At 38.7% G+C, this 20,387-nt stretch overlaps 1 long non-coding RNA gene across 1 annotated transcript in view; it reads right to left on the reverse strand.

The window, feature by feature from the left end:
- LOC141377087 (uncharacterized) overlaps positions 1–20,112 on the reverse strand; it is a 47,121-nt gene extending 27,009 nt beyond the window's left edge. The window contains exons 1-2 of the long non-coding RNA XR_012389038.1: positions 19,990–20,112; positions 19,310–19,397 (exon numbers count right to left, since the gene is read on the reverse strand). This is a non-coding gene — a long non-coding RNA (uncharacterized lncRNA). The remainder of the gene's footprint in view (positions 1–19,309; positions 19,398–19,989) is intronic.
- Between the last annotated feature and the right edge of the window lie 275 nt (positions 20,113–20,387).

The following is a 20,387-nucleotide window of genomic DNA, read 5'->3' on the forward strand; positions in this document are numbered from 1 at the left end:
ACACTATCTGAAGATAAATTTGCATGCGTGAATCAGAAACATTTCCATTCAATAAATGTGCAAATAAAATATGATGCACAAACTTATTAATGATTCCTACTTGTCTTTCTCGTGATAAATAGTGGGCAAAATCTGATATGTAGCGGGAAAAAAAGAAGAAAGAATTCATCAGACGCTGGATTCGAACCGAGTTTGTGCTCGAACGTGTCAGTATATGATCATATGCTTCTTATGAGGTGCACCACTGAGACTGCTAAGGGTACTGCAACAGTTTACAGATATAAACCACACTATGTCTTTTTTAAATGCACTCAGTGCGATGTTCAGACCCAACTGTGTTAACCGTATCAGCTAAACTCTCCCACTCTATTTTTTTCTTTTGTTGTTAATTCCGGAGAACAAACTTGCAAATAACACCGCTTTTCTCCGTTCTACCTCCGAAAGCAGCACCTCCAGTTCACATTCTGTTCAAAGTTTCTCTTTTTGCTTGATTTTGCCGTTGCTTTTTCGTTGGGTTTTGCCATTAGCATAGTCATTAGCATATTCATACGGGGGAGGAGTCAGTGATGGGGTTTTGTGCTCGTGCATGTTGCGCTCAGTTTCACGTTCATTCGGATGTACAAAAGAATATGCGTGAGATTCGGCGTACGCAGTGTTTCATACATCTGAATTTTTTTCTGCGTACGCACATTTACAGCTTTGTGCGTACGCAATGTTTTAGTAAGATTTCCACGCAAGTCTTCGTACATGAGGCCCCAGAACACATGTTGAGCTGTTGACAGTGGTATATGTGTCCCACACTGCTATAAACACTATGAGGACACCTATATCTCACTAGCAAGTGAAAATCTGTGGTTTTTGTGTTATTTCGAGCAAATTTGTACTTCCAGTCTGAAACAAATATATGAAGCTGCGTCACGGCCATAAGATCTTAGCGTATATTCCAGGTGTAGACTGGACGTCTGTACCTGGGAGTGCCTTATTACGTCTCTGAGGGTGCTTTCACACCTACACGTTTGTTTCGGAACGTGTCTCATTTGCCCAGTTAGCGCGGTTCGTTTGGCATATGTGAACAGGGCAATCGCGCTCTGTTCCGCGCCAAAGTAATCGCTCTGAGATGGCTTGAATGAGGTGGTCTCGGCTCGATTGAAACGAACCCTGGAGTGGTTCGATTGCATTGAGAAAGCAATCCGATCCGAGCGCGGTTATATCACAGTGTTTTATGATATGTAATAGGCTTACGGCTATATGAAGAGAGAATTATGAGTAGGGCGGAAAGTTTCGCGAGTCTCCGGATGCCCGCAAACGAGTGATGATCTCCCGGTAATCTCGCGTCTCTCTCCCAGTCCTCAAATAGGCATTGTCGCGCACCCTTCTCACCCCTCCCCACCGCATCTCTCCTCAGACACATCGCGCGCGCACCCTGTCAATCACCACCAAACCACCACCTCTCCTGACAGCTGAGCGGGACGCTGCAAAATAAACCCTGACACTCTGACCAATGTGAGGAGAGTTTACTCACACGTGACTTGTTTTAGCTCTTTTGGTCCGATTAGAAACTTTGCAGTGTGAAAGCGAACCGCTCCAAGAGCAAAGAGCAACAATGTAACAATTTTAATCTCTGTTTCGGAACAACTGAATCGATTCACAGGTGTGAACGCACCCTGAGTGTGTTGCATTGATTCATGAATAAGGCTTGCTTCAAACCAGCGCGCTCCATTGTGTACGCGGTGCAACTTCATTAATATGCATGATGACTTCCAAGACTTTTTGTACCTGAAACAGTAGTCAGACGACAGAGAGACGACACATGTCGTGTTGCCAAAAGAAGTGGGAGAAGAATAAGAATTGTTTGGAGATACAGGTCGCCATTGTTGCTTTTATAATGTGCTGCAGGGAAGGTTTTGTTTTTATTTTCCAGCTTTGAGAGTGCAGCTGGTCTCACATGTGGATGAGTGCACACGACACGCGGCAGATATACATTTGTTTTACTCAAGAGCTTTTCGCATCTGGAAATGGTGAGATCCGGATTTGCTGCTCGTCTCCTCTTAATAAAGACGCATCTCCAGTTGGTGTTGATTGTTCTGTCTCTACAGATTCGGTAAGTGTGTGATCAGCGCCCTTTCTTTGTTCATTCAGAGGCAAAGTTATAGTTGGTATGGTCAGCAGTACTCTTTCAGTGTTTAAAGACAGACCTTAGTCAAAATGATTTCTAAGTTACTTAGTTTACACTAATATCACTACAATATTATGGACTGAAAGATCCGCTGTAAATGCTGCTCTTCGAGTGTAAATGTGAACACTGCAAGTAAACTATTACCGACCGTCGTGTTGAATTTTCTCCGCATTTTGTGACAGGATAGTCTACACACACACACACACACACACACACACACACACACACACACACACACACGGTTTTCTGACCTACCGAGTGCATCTGAGTTACAGAGAAATGCAGAGGATTTTCCTCTTATACGACATGCGGTATCAAATATTCCACCTAAGAACTAACAAAAAAAAAATGCAAAAACCGTATGTATGTGCGAATACTTGAACTTGGTATCACATCTAATTAGCATGTTATAGGATTTAACTAAGGCAAATAAGAGGCGCTAGAAAACTATGACCGTCGTGTTTGAGTGTGTGTGTGTTTGTGTGTGTGTGTGTGTGTGTGTGTGTGTGTGTGTGTGTGTGTGTGTTTGTGTGTGTGTGTGTGTGTGTGTGTGTGTGTGTTTGTGTGTGTGTGTGTGTGTGTGTGTGTGTGTGTTTGTGTGTGTGTGTGTGTGTGTGTGTGTGAATGAGTGTGTATGGGTGTTTTTCAGTAGTGGGTTGCAGCTGGAAGGGCATCTGCTGTATAAAACATATGCTGGAATAGTTGGCGGTTCATTCCTCTGTGGTGACACCTGATTAATAAAGGACTAAGCTGAAAAGAAAATGAATGAATTGATTAACTGCTGAGGTGTAAAGATGAGACAAGGAGTGTGTGTGTGTCATCATCACACACACACACACACACACACACACACACTCTCTAATACCTCCATGATCACACTGAAAACACAGTTCACACACACTCCCAGCAGAGTTTATAGCTAAATACACACTCCTGATGTGGACACACACTGACCTCCAGCTGACAGAGAACAAAGCGACACACACACACACACACACACACACACACACAGAGAGAGAGAGAGAAAGAAACACACATGTATACACAAACACAAAGAGACATAAACATACACAGAGACACGTACATTATTTTCACACACACAGTCACGCACACACACACACACACACACAAAGAAACACACATGCAAACACACACATGCACACACACGCATGTACACACAAAAGCACAGTGAAATGCACACATACACAAACACACACAGAAAGAAACACACTCACACTGACACAAACACACACACACACATAAACACAAAGATACACAAACACACAGGAGGGAGAAAAACACAGAGACACATACACTATAGTCACACACACATATGCACACACATGCACATGTGCGCGCACACACACACACACGCACACACACACGCACACACACAGCCCTAAAGTCAGCCTTCACAGAGAATATTCTACAGTTTTACATTTCCTCTGCCTTCTGGATGATTTATACGCTGATTTACTCAAGAGGAACAAAACAACGACCACACAAGGACAACGATGACTACACCAGGTGCACACACGCACACACACACACACACACATATTAATGCGCACACTCACAGACAGACACACACACATGCACACACACATGCTGGACCTATTGACTCCTTTTCCCTTACAAAAAATAACTGCAGTAAACTGAAGTAAAACAGCAGCGCAGCAGCAGTATATAGAAGCAGAACTGCAGTAAACTTGCGATACAATGAAGCATAATCACAGTTCAAACACAGTACAGTAAAGTTCAACCGCAGTATAAGTTGCAGTAAACTCCGTCTATACTGCACGTGAGCTGCTGTAGTCTAATATGCCACTGCTGCGGTGAGAACTGTGCTGCACTTGTGTTACAAAGGGTTTGTTCTTCAACATCTTCCAAGAATATTCTGGACTTTTTTCAATTCAAGTCATTTTCTAATTACAATTTTAAGAGTTTATTTGCAAAAACAAATAATAAAAAATAACATCAGCACAGCAGCAGTAGCCTGCATACAAGCATAACTGTGGCACAATGCAACTAAACAATTGCAGGATAATAAGAAATAAACATAATAAAGTCCATATAAATAAAGTCCAACAGCACTAAATCTGCAGCACAACTGAAGGAACGTTGAATAAACTGCACACATTTAAAACACAATTACTGCAGTTTAAAAAAAGAATCCTGCAGTTTTAGTGAACTTCTGGAAAGTGCCGTTTCTGGACACAAAAAAAAACTGTGTTATTTAAGTATATTGCATTATTATTGCAATACAACTGAAGTACTACAATACAACCAACTGCAATACAACGACTATAATGCAGTACTGCTACTGCAATACAACTTAACTTCTACAATACAACTGTAGTAGCTACTACTTTTCCTGCTCGGTGGACAATGGTTTCCAAATCAGGTTTCAGTACTTCAGTTGTAATTCTACCACAATATGTTGTATTGCTCTTTTCAGAAGTTTAACTACAGAAATACATCTACAATACTGCATTACAGGGCTTGACATTAACACCTGCCAACCTGACAAATGTGGGTAGATTTTAGCTGGCCGGGTTAGACAGACACCTCCACTAGCCACTTTGGCTGGTTGAAAATTATTTTAACATTTTCGTTTTCTTAAAAGCAGGGTTCGACAATAAGGATGGCCTAATACGTGGCAAATGCGATCTTAGAATCGAGAAGCAGCACAACAGATAAAACTAGAACCTAAAGTTCATTGATAAACTTTGATGTTGGCTTGAGAAAGCCAACGTGACTGCGTAAGGACTGGGAATGGCAGTGGTTGCTAGGCAGTTGCTAAAACGTTTATGGCATTGTTAGGTGGTTGCTAAGCAGTTGCTAAATGGCAATGCTCGTGTACATGTTTGATTAAATGCTAATACTTAGTAGGCATTTCTAGCATATGTTATTGCATTTAGATAATCATTCATAGCATGTAGCTAATCGTTATTAGCACTTGGCTTCCATTATCATTGTTACCATGCATAGTACACAGGAAGTCCCATTTGCTAGCATGAGTCAAACAAGCCAATGCCCAGGTCCCTACGATGTTCTGATGTAGAGATATTGCTGTTTTTAAATGGTTGCTAGGTTACACTGTTTTATTGCTATGGGAACATTTGACAGGTTAGTGATGATACATCAAAGCTTCTTGGGAATATGAGTAATCTAAATCAACCCCGATGTTTCTATGACAGTCTTTATGAGTGTCAAAAACTGGACTTGAACATTATGTATTCCTGGTGTTGGGTTGCGGCTGGAAGGGCTGTGTAAAACAAATGCTGGATAAGTTGGCGGTTCATTCCGTTGTGGCAACCCCTGATTAATAAAGGGACTAAGGGAATGAACATTATGTAAAAATGGCTTGCCGTATTTTTTTGAAAATACAACGCTTAATAAGTATGAAAGTGACACATGCAAAAATGGCTTGCCATATCAGTAAAAAATATGGAGTTTAAGTCAAAAATGGCTTGCCATATTTTGAGAAAAATAATGCTTAAAAATTATTTATTAAAAAACTATAAGTCTGATAAACCTTAAAGTGATAGCAACAAAATCTAACGCATCTAAATACAGCTTTTGGCCAAAATTGGGGCTTGTATAATTTTTTTATATGCCCGGGTTATAAAAATTTAATATTTAACATTTTTTATTTAAAAAACAACAAGTCTTACAGGCATGAGGAGATATAGCAACAATCTTGAATGCAGAAAGCACATTTTGACCACATTTGGGCCTTGTGGCATGAGCGGCCTAGGAGGACATACGTTTGTTTTCAAGGACAGAGTAGCATAACAGTATGTTGGCTTTCTCAAGCCAACATGATGGATTGTGTTCGCGCGAGCAAAAGAAAGCAGGTGAATACTGAATGAGAAGATGATCACTTGCGCTAACAGCTGAGGTGATTTGCGCGACTGTTTAAAACGCACGCGCGCTCCTGTTTCCTTGCGTGAAGCAACCATACCTAGAAACGCAACTGATGTGATCGGTTCTCTTTCAAAGAAACTAGACAAAAAGTTCTGCTCCTGCACCCACAGTCTCGCTGCTTTCAAGAGCTCCAGATTTGTCTTTTGTAAGCAACACCAGTTGCTTTCGCTTTAAACGTTCTTTGAACAGATTATTGGCCTAACGTTAACCATGTGTGTGTGATCATCCTTTCATTCTCACACACGGTATGTTTTTCACCTGCTTCCTTTTGCTTACAGTTATTTTTGTTAATGGTTTAATTATCTTTTTTTTTTTACAATAACAATGCTTAAATAGGAGATTATCTCGCCATTTATGATTAGTTAACTGCTGATCTGGGACCCTTAGCCAGGACAGATTACTGTGCATTTTTTAGATACATGACAATAATAATTTTATTTAAATGTCAATTGTTTTTTGTGAGAAATGTTTTGTTTAAAAAAGTATCAGTACACAGCTATATTTAGCTTGTTTTGGCATATTTAAAATTTGTGGCTAATAATAAATATTTATTTATGTTTAGTGTGGTCAGAGATAAATTTGGTAAATCTTCAATGTTGAGCTCTGAAAGGTCATGTGAAATTAAAACTAGTGCGGTCAAAATGAGCGCGTTAACGCATGCAGTTAATTTGAAATATTTAACGCGTTAAAAAATTAGCGCGATTAACACAGTTGCAGTTTTTTCCTGTTGTGGTCGACGTGTGTTTAACATGCAAAGAAATATGGATAAGACCAAGGAAGCACTTTTAGAAGGACATTTCAGTATAAAACAATTAATGTCGCATCACCAGGCTCTCCAGCGTTTCCTCCAAAGTTTCATCAAATTTCTTATGTTTAATTTTCAATCTTTCGACTTTTGTTTTAATGGATTTGATAGCGCATGGCGAACGGAAAAAAAAAACCTCTGCATTTCGTGATTTCGGTGGACCTTAAAGGTAATCAAAAATCGCTGCTTACATGGTCGACTCTTAATCAGAGTATTATCTTAATCATATTAAAAGCAGAGTATTGGTGTCCATGTAAATGTACACAGTGAAACTCAGAAGATGCCGCGAGCTGTCAAAGACAAGACAGTGCATTTCTCTGGCTTTAAGTGGATTCCATACGCCCTCAAATGTTTCATTAAGTTTGACGTGTTTCCCCCTTAAACGCAACTTTTGAAAATGTCTGCTTCACGTTGATGTGTCAGAGTTGCTCCAGCTGCGCTGTCCTGCATGCGTTGTGTGTGTGTATACGTGCGTGGGTGCGTGGGTGTGGGTGTGCGTATTTCCTAGCAGCAAGATCAAATGCCTAAACATCGCCGTTGGTGTCACCAATGGTTGTATCACCGATGGTCATATCCCTCAAAGTTCTTAAAATGTTTAGAGATGGTGTGACCAAAGTCCCTGTAAGAATTTGTCTTTGGTGTGACACAACGAGTACCTGTGGGTGCCTTTGATGTACGCCTTGATGCTTCTTACATTCTTGTCGCAGCACCAGTGGAACCAAAATTAGACAACGAAATGCATATGCTGATTCAATGATCCTGCTTATGAGAGACTGTACTCACTCTCAGCTCACATCATTCAAAAGAAAAGGTCCACATTGTCCCCTGATAATGTCGACAGACTGAACTGTTTTAGCAACTGACTGAATGTAAAGGACTAAGCAAAATACTATAAGCAATACAAAAAGGACTTAGCAATACAACTTTATAATGAGTACAATTGTTTGTATTCAATACTTTATTATTATTATAATTTTCCATTTTCCATATCTGTAATGCCTGTATTTTGGCATTTTTTTTTGCAGTCCACTTAGAATCCAACTTGGAAATTTGTTTTGGCATTGATTGTTTTGAAATTCAGATGGCATTAACATGCCTGTGTTTTAATTCCTGTAATAAATACGGCTGTCATGCCAGGATCTTGATGGTTTATTGTGGGTTTGTTGTTTACATGAAGAAATCTGTGTTACAAGTTAAACAAAAAATTCTAATAAACAATTATATTTTGAATTTAAATAGTTTATGTCTTGTGTTTACATTAATTTTACATTTGAATAGCCAAAATTACAAATTTCAGTCTTTTAAATGTGATTAATCATGATTAATTGGAAAAAAAGGTGTGATTGATTAGTTGATTTAATTTAATCAATTGATAGCACTAATTAAAACTGATTGTAACATGACACTATGAAACCACAACCCATTTGCTCATGCTCACTGAGCAAGCTCATACACAACCCACACAACTGAAATGAATGAGGAGGCATGTGGACACAGCATCTAAATCTAAATCAAGTGATTATAGCATGCCACAGTCAAATTTATGCACTTAAAATATATTTTCACAACAACAAAAATGTGGCTAGGGAAAATGAAGAGCAGCTAATAATGTTGAACAACTACTAGCCACTGGCTGGTGATCAACAAAGTTAATGTCAGACCCTTCTGCAATCCATAACAACACTAAAGTTAACTTTTAATGCTTACGTACCTAAGTGCAATAAACTATTTAACATGTACTGCAGTAGTTGTATACTGCACTTGTACTGTAGTGTTTTTAGGACTCATTGACTACACAGATATTTATTATTATTGTATTTATTTGTTTATTATTGTATATTGTTATTTATTTATTTGTAGTTTTTAAATTGTATTGTAGCATATATTGTCCTGTTTTGCTGTTTATTATTGTTGCCTGCCATGTTTGTGAAGCACTTTGCTGAACATTCATGTTGTTTAAGGCGCTATATAACCAAGGTTGACCTTGTTAATTTGTTAATTCCAGATTGATTCATTTTATTGCACTGCAGGTTTTCTCCGTTTCATTTAGTTTGTCTTTTTTATATAATATGCATTTCATTTCATTTCAGCTTGATTTAAAATGTTTGATTTTACATCATTTTTCTCCAGTGTATTGTTCAGTAAATAGTGATGCTTAAAAGGAGCAGCCAAAACCTTTTTTATCATTACAAATTAAATAAAAATGGATTTTTGACTTTTATTAAAAATGTCCAAAGGAATAACCATCAGGAGAAAGAGTAATAGTTTCCTGCTGGAGGCTCCATCTATCTCTGTAATGCCTGAGGTTTTCTTGTTCCTCTGAGAAATACACACTTGCTCTGCTCCAGTGGCAGATATCAGCTTAATATTCCTGCTGTTATGATTCACTCATGAAGCTGATTTATTCAGTCAAGAGTTTGAGAATAGAACAAGAAGCTGTGTTTTTGTCTGTGTGCCAATTAAGCAAATAACTTAATGTAATAAATTTATACAAATAAGTGCATAACAGAGGTGACCATAACAGAGGTGACCATAACAGAGGTGACATTGTCCAGCATTTTGTACTTTAGCTCCAGATGCTAACCTCAAAGCAGACTCCACATGCCATGTTCATTCATTTATTAATTTTTGTTTAGCTTAGGCCCTTATTTATTAGGGGTTGCCACAGTGGAATGAACCGCCAACTATTCCAGCATATGTGTTACGCTGCGGATGCCCTTCCAGCTGCAAACCAGTACTGGGAAACACCCATGCACACTAATTCACACACAACATGGGGAGAACATGCAAACTCCACACAGAAACACCAACTGACCCAGGTGAATTGGGTAGGCTAAATTGTCCGTAGTGTGTGTGTGTGTGTGTGTGTGTGTGTGTGTGTGTGTACGTGTGTGTGAATGTTTCCCAGAGATGGGTTGCGAACTTGCTGGATAAGTTGGCAGTTCATTCCGCTGTGGCGACCCCGGATTAATAAAGGGACTAAGCTGACAAGAAAATAAATGAATGAATGAATTCTTCAAGAAACTTTTTTACAGTTTAAACCTTCACTAGGTTGGAGCATTAGGGTAACTAGGCAGGTTAGGGTAATTAGGAAAGTTATTGTTTAACGATGGTTTGTTCTGTAGACTGTCAAAATAAAAATACATTTTTTTTTTAATAATTTTGTCCTTAAAATGGTGTTTAAAAAAATTATAACTGCTTTTATTCTAGCCGAAATAAACCAAATTAGACTTTCTCCAGAAGAAAAAAAACATTATCAGACATACTGTGAAAATGTCCTTGCTCTGATCAACATCATTTGGGAAATATTAAAAAAGCAAAAAAAAAAATAGAAATTCAAAGGGGGCAAATAATTCTGGCTTCAACTGTATATATATATATATATATATATGGGGCTGAGGGGGAGAATTAGGATTGGGCCTAAATGTCCATAAATACAGTTAAATAAACATTGTGTTTAGGGATAAGTGGACATAAATTGTGTTTTTATTTAAATCTGTTTTTGTAAAATAGTTGTTTTTGAAAAATAATAGAAGGTTTATCCTGCAGACAATTCTACATCACCCATTCATACACACAGTTTAAGTCAGGATGATTCGCTGTCCTGTGAATTTCTTTTTTTCCCAAATGATGTTTAAAATTGTTCACAGTATTTGTTCTTCTGGAGAAAGTCTTATTTGTTTTATTTCAGCTAGAATAAAAGCAGTTTTTAATTGTTTCAAAGCCATTTTAAGGTCAATATTATTCGCCCCTTCAGCAACATTAGTCTTGGATTGTCTCCCGAACACACCACTGTTATACAATGACTTGCCTAATTACCCTAACTTTACCCTAATTAACAATAGTATCTGGATGCAGCCTTAATATGCAAGCTGAGCCTGCATCACTCAGCGATGCAATGTCAGACTCAATGCACTCAATGGAGTGAGTAACGTCACTGTGACAGGTGGGGTTAGGTGAGCACATTAAAAAGCATTGAATGCAGCTCAGACTGCACTGCACCGAGTCTGCAGCCAGACCACTCTCCTAATTACCCTAGTGTAGCCTTTAAATGTCACTTTAAGCTGATTACTAGTGAAGAATATCTAGTCTAATATTATGTGCTGTCATCATGACAAAGAGAAATCAGTTATTAGAGATGAGTTATTAACACTGTTATGATCAGAAATATGGCGACGCAGTGGTGAAATAGGTCACTGGTTTGAGTCTCGGCTGGGTCAGTTGGTGTTTCTGTGTGGAGTTTGCATGTTCTCCCTGCGTTCGCATGGGTTTCCTCCGGGTGCTCCGGTTTCCCCCACAGTCCACACACATGCGCTATAGGGGAACTGGCCAAATTATCCGTAGTGTACGAGTGTGAATGAGTGCATGTGGATGTTTCCCAGAGATGGGTTGCAGCTGGAAGGGCATCCACTGTGTAAAATTGTGTTGGATAGTTGGTGGTTCATTCCGCTGTGGCGACCCCGGATTAATAAAGGGTCTAAGCCAAAAAGAAAATGACTGAATGATTAGAAATGTGTGGATAAATCTGCTCTGTGTTAAACAGAAATTGTTGAAATAATTGATTCAGGAGTGTGAGAGCTTGAGTTGTGTGCAGTCCTTTGACTCTGATCATTAGGGTTAGTTTTTTGCTGTTGTGGGTCAGTTATAGGTCGTGTTATGCTGGATTATTGCTCTTTGCTCCTCAAGCTGATCTCCTTCAGTTTGCTCTACTTTCAGCAGTAAATCACCAATTTCCCCATCGGGAGCTCTTCATTACTCTTCACCAGCACAGATCAGTCAAGGACACACAGAAGCAGCGTAAAACACCTCTAACACTAAACCAAAGACTGCTCTGTACAAAACATCTGTTAGTGAACAGGGGCCTGTTTCAGTAAGGAGGTTCAAACAACTCAGAGTTTAAACTTGAACTCTGAGTTGATTTACCGAGAGATTAAAAACTCTGAGTTTTCGGTTTCAGAACAGCTGATCTGAGCTGGGTCAATCAACTTTGAGTAGACCAACTCAGAGTTAAGCGCGCGCACCGTGACTATAAAAAGGCATTATCAATGGAGCGCAGACATTACGAGTGACTATGGCAACATCTTAAAAAAAGAGATCAGCATTTCTTTCTCCAGCTGAACTTGATCTGCTCGTGCAACATTATAGCCAATATGAGCGTATATATTTAAAAAGAAGCAGCCATCAGTGAAACAGAGACAGCGTGGGAAAACAGCTGCTCAAGTTAATGCGTAATTTTTAATTTTAAGTATTTAAACATTTTAAGTATAATAAAGTAATGTAATGTGTGACGTTTATACTTTTTTTTCTAAACTTTTATACACGTTTATCAGTTTTAATAGATTTAACAGGGCACTTGTGTGTCTGCCTTTTTATTGATCAAGTGATAGAGGTTGATATAACATTAAGAAGGTAAGCAGTAATAAAATAATTTAGACAGAATAATAATCCCATTAATCTAGTAACAGTGCATGTCGAAGGTTAGTTATTTATGAAAAAAAGGACAAGCCTCGTATGCGACTTTGTTCTGTGTGTGACAAAAATGTAGGCAATAGCTGTGTTTCCATCAAATTACAGGCTTACATAAATTTGTGCAAAACTGGAATAACGCCTAAAAATAAAGCAGCGTTTTTATCCAAAGAGTCGAAGAGAACACAATCGTCACTTCCTGATTAACTTGCGCCAAATATCGACAGTAAAAACAGAATTACTGCGGTAGAAGAAGCTGCGTCAATGATTTTTTATTTAATTAATGGACTTGCGCCTCAGAATACAATTGACAAACAATGAACACGTGGGGGCGTTTGAAGCCAGATCTTGACACGCTCCAGACGCTCGGAAGTAATTAATAATATACACTAATACTGAAACAGTTCAGGCATTTTAGAATGACTAAAACAACATTTAAGATGTTCTGTAGTGTGCTCAGCCTGCTGGTTTGTCCATTTACACACATTTTCATCATCATCTCTAACAAACTTTTTTTTAATGTACATACTGCAATTTAAGTGCACTTCGTAGTTTATGTGCATCTTATCAAATAAAAGTTTAACCTACTCAGTTATGCACATGTTTTATTATGTGTATTTTCAAAAGTTATGTGCATCATGACGTTTCCATCAATCTTTTTTATGCACATCTCCAAAATGAGCTCTAAAATAGGTGTGTGGAAATGTAAGACTAATGCGAGAAATACGCTTCATCTTTAAAAAAGGGGAGGAGACCGACAGAAACTCAGAGTTTAGAGAATAAAACCTGCTCCGGACCAGGTTAGATTCACAGAGTAAGTGACCACAGTAACTGACTCTGAGTTAAAGTTACCTTTCTGTCAGAAACAGGCTTGACTTACCCTGATTTCTCGAGTTTAACAAACCTGCGATTTTGAAACGGAAAACCCAGAGTTTCTCTCATTTCAGGGTTAAACTACTCTGAGTTTTCACTTAACCTGCTTTCTGAAACAGGTCCCAGTTCTCTTATTTAGTGTTTGTTTGCGGTGGTGAATTGCATTATGGGATGTTGATCTATCTGCTCTGTCCAGTTCTGATGTTGAACATTCAACTCTTGTGTTCTGGACATGCCCAGCTCTTTCCTCATTCTTGGCTTCAGTATTTCTCTCTCTTTCAGCCATTACCTCTATCTATATAGCACCATCACCTGTTATTGAGCAGGGGTGCGTTTCCCAAACAATGACGTAACTCACGGCTGAAATATCATAGCACAATGCATCGTTTGGGGAAATATCGATGTAGTGACGAGTGTTTCCAAAACTGTAGTTTCTCTGTAGCAGATCCATCGCTTGAACCACATTAGTTATAACGTAAAACGCCCATAATCACGCTTTAAACAAGGTGGAGGAACTACTTCTTTAGAGAAGAACCCCGTCATTTATTTGTGCAATTGATATTGTTTCATACGCACACACACATTTAAAATAAATCCAATATTAGTTTTGGTACAAACATGCACTCGCTTTCCATTCACTCATTCATTCATTTTCTTATTGGCTTAGTTTATTCCGGGGTCACCACAGCGGAATGAACCACCAACTTATCCTGCACGTTTTTACGCAGTGGATGCCCTTTTAGCCGCAATCCATCTCAGGGAAACATCCACACACACATTCACGCACACACTCATACACTACGGACAATTTAGCCTACCCAATTCCCCTATATAGTGCATGTGTTTGGACTGTGGGGGAATCCGGAGCACCCGGAGGAAACCCACACCAACACGGGGAGAACATGCAAACTCCACACAGAAACACCCACTGACCTAACAGAGCGTTTGTTAAAATTTGTAAGCATTTTTTTATTATGTAAAACTTTCCAGCTGGATCTAGACTGACCACCCTTGCTAGCTCTTGACAATAATAACACCAGTGGCGTAGCGGACGGGCCCGCAGGGCACGCACCGCGGGGGGGCCCCGCGTGATTAGGGGGCCCCACGTCGTCGCGATATTCAAAAATTGAAAATCCAGGAACCGCAATAATCAAACTCTTGGGAACAACTGTGGACGGAACCAAAGTTCACAGGTCTGTGTTCTCCGAACACCTCTCAAGCGGTGGACTACTTCATTCTGATTGCTTGCCGCCGAACCGCGTCATAGCCAATGAAGACGCGCCGCTGTTTCTCGCCGCTGGTTCTCGTTAAAAAATGAATGACTTCTGGCTACTTTGACGCTCTCGCCGCTTTCGGTTTGTGATCGCTCCTCAGTTTGTGAAGGATTCCCCGCGTTGTCGCTCCACTCCGCCTCCTTTCCCCGCACCTCAATTTGTGACATAGATATATACACTAGATATTGTATAGGGACCCTGAGCATGCGTCAATAGCGCCGCCACATTGGGACAGTGCTCCCAGGACAAAAGTCATTCAGTCGCACTAGACAATTACGTGAAGATGCGGGACTGTAGCGCTGTCTACGAGTGTAGTAACGAGCAAACAAAGAAAACAAAGCACAAAGGCAGAACATTCCATAGGTAGGATTAAGTTTTTTACGTTTTTGTATGTTCTGAAATTTGTGCTAAACAGGTAGCGTTATTGATAATAATACAGCCACTTACTGCATTCACTATAAGTCAAAGTAGCTCCAATTCGCACTAAATACTCGGCTTATGCTAGTTTTGTTGAATAAAATCAGCAAACAATGAAAAAGAAATATGACAACGAGATGCTGCGCTGCCAGAAACTTGTATTATTGTCGGCTAGTGAAGGAGTCGTTGATAATGGAGATTCATTCACAAACAAATCGCTCCCTCCATCAGTATGAGCAGTGAAAGCAGGAGAGGAGCTGTGTTTTAGGACATGATTAGATCAAATTTAACAGGGAGGGTGAATAGTACATTTCTGTACACACAAACACAAGCTTTTTGTCAGGAATGCCCGTGCGGTCACTGATCCATCAATGTAGAAAAGTGATGTAAAATTATAATTTTCATAATTGAAATAAAAATAAAAATACTAACATCCAGGAAAACTCCCGATCATAGATATATGTGTATATCTCTGGCTCTGCCGCCCCCAAACCCCCCCGACCCCCTTGAAAACTGGGGGCCCCATCGGTGATCCCTGCAGGGGGGCCTCCGCATTTTGCGCTACGCCACTGAATAACACATCAGTTTGTAATCTTAAATTGTAACGTTGAGATTGTGGCATAAAAGTAGACAATCCGCCCCTCATTCAGTGGAGTAATTGGGTTTTATTTTGTTTTGCATTTATTCATTTTTTAATTAGTTTATAGTGGCTGTTTGACATGTTTGTAAAATGTAAAAAGGAAATTCAACTCTACAGTTTAACAAAGTGATTTATATTGACATTTCAGACATTTGATATAATGCATAACTTCTATTATTATTAAATTATAATTATATGAATGAATAAATATAAATAAATCTATATTATTATAATAAAACGTCTGTATTTTGTGATTCTCAAGTGCTTTGTGTTTATTTCAGGTCTTAAATCTCTGCTCTGTCCACTTCTGATGTTGAAAGTTCAACTACAGTTTAACAAAGTGACTTTTATTGACATTTTAGTCGGCTAAAATAATAATATAATGCATCAGAAATAGTATCTAGAGGAATAAGTGTGTAAAATAACAGAAAATGTGCTGCAGTTTATTACAAGGTTTCTGTAGCGTAATATACAACACCAACACACACAATACAGCACTGCAGACTATTACACACGACCATACAAGTCACTTTTTTTTACTTGTCAAGGTTAAAGGTTGATCAAGATCAAGATAATACAACTCAACAGCAGAAATAAATGAAGAAAAATAAAAACACAAATCAAAAAATAGTGAAAACTGCTCATTTACTGATCTATTTCACAGTTTACAGATGTGAAAAAAGAGATACAGCACAAATATGTGTGTGTGTGTGTGTGTGCGCCTATGAACGTGTGTGTTCCTCCATAAAGCTGAACACAAGCGCTCCATCTGTCTCCATCATATCTTCAGCATGGAGCAGAGCAGCTCAGATTCTATTAAGATGGAGTTTTATTATTATTATTTATGTATTTACATTGTGTTAGTGCTGATCTCGGGGGTCTGCGCACAATATGAACAGTAAATCCCACTGAAGCTCCCCTGAGTTACTAACACACACACACACACACACACACACACACACACACACACACACACACACACAGTGGAAATCAGCGCTGGTGAGATCAGGAGTTATTATTGCAGCATCATATCTCTGCTGTACAGCATATATACTGTACAGGGTTCATATAGTGTCAGCAGTCAGAGCAGAGGACATTACTGTGAGCACAAACACACACACACACACACACACACACACACACACACACACACACACACACACCTCTCACTCAATACAGTAAAACTATGCAATGAGAGAAATAAAAATCATCAAATAAACAAACATCATCTAGAAGTATTATATTCATTCATTTTGCTTCGGGTTAGTCCCTTATATATCAGGGGTCACCACAGTGGAATGAACCATCAACTATTCCGGTATATATTTTACACAGTGGATGCCCATCCAGTTGTAACCAAGTAGTGAAAAACTCCCACACACACTCACATTCATACACTACGGCCAATTTAGTTGACCAGTTCTCCTGAATATAGCGCATGTGTTTGGACTGTGGGGGAAACCGGAGCACCCGGAGGAAACCCACAGCAACATGGGGAGAACATGCAAACTCCACACAGAAACACCAACTGACCCAGCCGAGACTCAAACCAGCGACCTTCTTGCTGTGAGACCACAGCACTTACCACTAAAACACCACTAAAAGCATTACATATTAAATATTATATATTATATAAGTAAATCTCACTAAAAAAAAGATAATATTTCTATTTTCTCACTGAATTCAAAAGTTCTCTCATTTCTAACACACACACACACACAAACACAAACACAAACACACACACACACACACACAATTGTGTCTTTATTTTAATTTCTAAAAAGGTTTCTTGTGTTGTATAATCATCCTGCTCATTTGACAGAGTCTGCAGCACACTTCATGATATTTTGGTCACAGTTTTGCTGTCTGAGAAATGTTTTCTTCTCGTTTCTTCATCATCCAAAAGTTCTCTTATTCTAACTGTAACTCTCACTGATATTTTATTATTAGACAAACATATTTTTGTGTTTGCTCAGTTGATGCAAAAAGGTGCTGAATAATGCAACAACTCAATTTTGCAAATAAATTCTAAAAATAAAATGTAAATAATTCTCGCTAATATTCTCTCATTAAATTACAAATATTCTTGATTAAAGGTTTAAGCCAGGGGTGTCCAAACTCTGCCCTGGAGGGCCGGTATAGTTCCAACTCACTTTGACACACCAGCCTGGAAGTTTCTAGTATACCTAGTAAGAGCTTGATTAGCTGGTTTAGGTGTGTTTTATTAGGGTTGGAGCTGAACTCTTCAGGACACCGGCCCTCCAGGAACAATATATATATATATATACACACACACATATACATAAACATATATATATATATATATATATATATATATATATATATATATGTGTGTGTGTGTGTGTGTGTGTGTGTGTGTGTGTGTGTGTGTGTGTGTGTGTGTGTGTGTGTATACACACATTATTAGCCCCTTTAAGCTACATTTTTTTCTGTAGTCTACAGAACAAACCATCATTATACAATAACTTGCCTAATTACCCTAACCTGCCTAGTTACCCTAATTACCCTAGTGAAGCCTTTACATGTCACTTTAAGCTGTATAGGAGTGTCTTGAAAATTTTCTAGTAAAATATTATTTACTGTCATCATGACAAAGATAAAATAAATCCATTATTAGAAATGAGTTACTAAAACTATTATGTTTAGAAATGAGTTGAAAAAATGTTCTCTCTGTTAAACAGAAATTGGGGGGAAAATAAATAGAGGGGCTAATAATTCAGGGGGGCTAATAATTCTGACTTTAACTGTACATATATATATATATATATATATATATATATATATATATATATATATATATATATATATATACATATACATATACATATATATATATATATATATATATATATATATATATATATATATATACATATATATATATATATATTTTTTTATACATCTATTTAAGTTACGTCTACAACTTAAATTATCTCCAATACTGTCTTATTATTTCAAAAAAATATACAATCACTCTTTCTCATTCAAACACGCATACTCACTAGCACATGCAAACACACACTCACACACACAAAAATTATAATTGTGTCTTAATTTTAATTTCTAAAAAGGTTTCTTGTGTTGTATAATCATCCTGCTCATTTGACAGAGTCTGTAGCACACTTCATGACTTTGGTCACAGTTTTGCTGTCTGAGAAATGTTTTCTTCTAGTTTCTCCATCACAGAGCAAGTCAAACACGTTTTAAAGAGCCCATAATATGGGTTTTTGAAAATGCCCCTCCATGTAGTGTGTAACACAGCTCTAAGTGAAGTGAAGTAGCTAGCTCAGGCTTAAATCTGTTAGTGTACAGTGTTTAAAACTGTTGATTCATCTATAAAAGAGTCGACTCATAGTGCTTCAAACGAGTCGCCTTGATACCGAGTCATTAGGTGTTTCGCCATGACGTACGAACGAAACCAAGTTATTCACGTGCACGCGCAAACCCGGGAGATTTCAAACCTGAGGCCCCGCCCTCTGACGCAGAAACCCAGACACACACACACACACCCAAAAAACAAGCGCACACAAACATGTCGGTCGATTGAAGTCACACTGCAGATGGATATTATTGATTCTCTACCCAGAGATGAAACCTCAGCATTATAGCCAAGCAGTTGGAAACTTCTGGAAACTTCTGCAAACTACATGCTACAAAGAAGACTTCATCTGCGTTTGTAAAGGAAGGATCAGTAAAGAGTAACTTACTGATGGACGTCAGGATGAGTTTCTTCCTCCATTTCTCAAGTGTAATGTGTGATTAAAGTTGCCTCGTTGACTCTAGCCTTTTCACTGTCTGTGAAAAGAGCAGAGTGAAACAAGCTATGTGATCTCCTCGACAGTTTTTGGGGTTTTTGCTCAATAAAATAGTTAGGTTTGGGAACAAATGAATCACTGGACGATTTTTTCGGGGGTCGCTGGGATAATTAGGTAAAAATAAATGCAGATTATAAGACCATGAAAGTGTTTTTTGACCTTGCATGCATATTAGACTGTTGTTGGAGACCCTTACAACCAAGATATGACCCAATTTCATGTATAATATGGGCTCTTTAAATCAGTGCGAGATGTTATTGGGTGTTGCCCACTGCATTCGCCCTGAGTGTCTGAAAGGGGAGTTCATTGTTATACAGATGGCAATGAATAAATTAATGTACCTCAGTTACTTCATTATTTTTAGGGCAGAATGTCGCTTCGATGTGAAATAAATAACCATTAACACAACAAACAAACAAACAAATACATTCCAGCAGTGCTGCAGTTCTGGTGTCCGCCATCAGAGGCCGCTAACGGGAGACACGCGTGCTTTTAAAACTTCACAGCAGTTTGTTTATGTGCAGAGTGTGTGTGTGTGTGTGTGTCTTTTTATTTCTCGGTCTCTCAGTTACCTGGAGTGAGTGCGTGTGTGCGTTTCCTCCAGCGATGTCTGCTGTTTTCAAGCTCATCCTGTTCAGATCTGACGCTGCGTGAAGATCAGAAACCGACGGAGACTACAGCGGTGACGTCACAGCGCTGTTTCCCGCGCTCAGTGATGAGTTTCTTCAGGCGATGCTGCTGACAGTGGTTTACCTGGTGACTGGTGCCACCTGCTGGACAAAAGACAGCAGCACACACACACACACACACACCCTCTCTGACATGTATATATATATATATATACTGTACATACATACACACACAAAAACATGCATACTTTTACACACTCTTCTCTCTCACACACACATACATATTTATATACAAACACTCACACACACATTCTTCCTCTCTAACACACATCTAAATACAG

The sequence above is a fragment of the Danio rerio genome, chromosome 13, assembly GCF_049306965.1.
Source record: "Danio rerio strain Tuebingen ecotype United States chromosome 13, GRCz12tu, whole genome shotgun sequence".
Classification (NCBI taxonomy): domain Eukaryota; kingdom Metazoa; phylum Chordata; class Actinopteri; order Cypriniformes; family Danionidae; genus Danio; species Danio rerio.